We start from the raw sequence: 519 nt of genomic DNA, 5'->3' as shown, positions 1-519 counted from the left end.
ATCTCCGTTTGTGGAAAACCCATCCCGAGCTGTCAAGTCCGGTCTCTAAATTACTCACTGGCCCAGAGGCCTTGGGCGGGTTGTGGAACTCAGCAAGTGTGTTTCAGTGTTAGAAATACTGCAGGTGAGGTGCCTGGAGGAGGAGGCAGGCTGCAGCTGAAGCGGGCTTTAAAGTCCCGCCTCCGCCCAAGTCAGGTAGCAGAGGAGAGAGCACAGAGGAGGAAGCCAGGGCCTGGGGCGACCCACAAACATTCTCCTGCAAAATGGGGAACACAGTGGCCTCCTCCTTCTTCTCGGGACAGCGAAGGGAAGGCAGCCTGGCTTCTGCCAAGCGCGACCACCACGCCTTTAGACAAAAAGATCTGATCACTCTCGGCCTAGACAGGAAGGACTAGCCCAGGGACGGTGACGACAAGTCCCAGCCTCCTGGGAGCGACGGGCAGGTGCTGAAGCAGGAAGGGGGGAGGGGAGAAGGGAGGGGACAGGTCGGGCCAGCTCGAGCTCCTGCGGCGCAGGGCG

At 60.3% G+C, this 519-nt stretch overlaps 1 protein-coding gene across 2 annotated transcripts in view; it reads left to right on the top strand.

Annotated features, from left to right (window-relative positions):
- The first annotated feature begins 220 nt into the window (after positions 1-220).
- The window catches only part of CDCP1 (CUB domain containing protein 1), a 33772-nt gene continuing 33473 nt past the window's right edge, over positions 221-519 (top strand). Inside the window, exon 1 of one of the 2 annotated variants that reach the window (XM_014530340.1) lies at positions 221-443. The gene's annotated coding sequence lies outside the window, so the exon portion shown is untranslated. The remainder of the gene's footprint in view (positions 444-519) is intronic. The other variant, XM_005882664.2, reaches the window with a different exon arrangement.

Source organism: Myotis brandtii, unplaced genomic scaffold (assembly GCF_000412655.1).
Source record: "Myotis brandtii unplaced genomic scaffold, ASM41265v1 scaffold731, whole genome shotgun sequence".
Taxonomy (NCBI): domain Eukaryota; kingdom Metazoa; phylum Chordata; class Mammalia; order Chiroptera; family Vespertilionidae; genus Myotis; species Myotis brandtii.
This window is presented reverse-complemented; position numbering and strand designations above follow the sequence as displayed.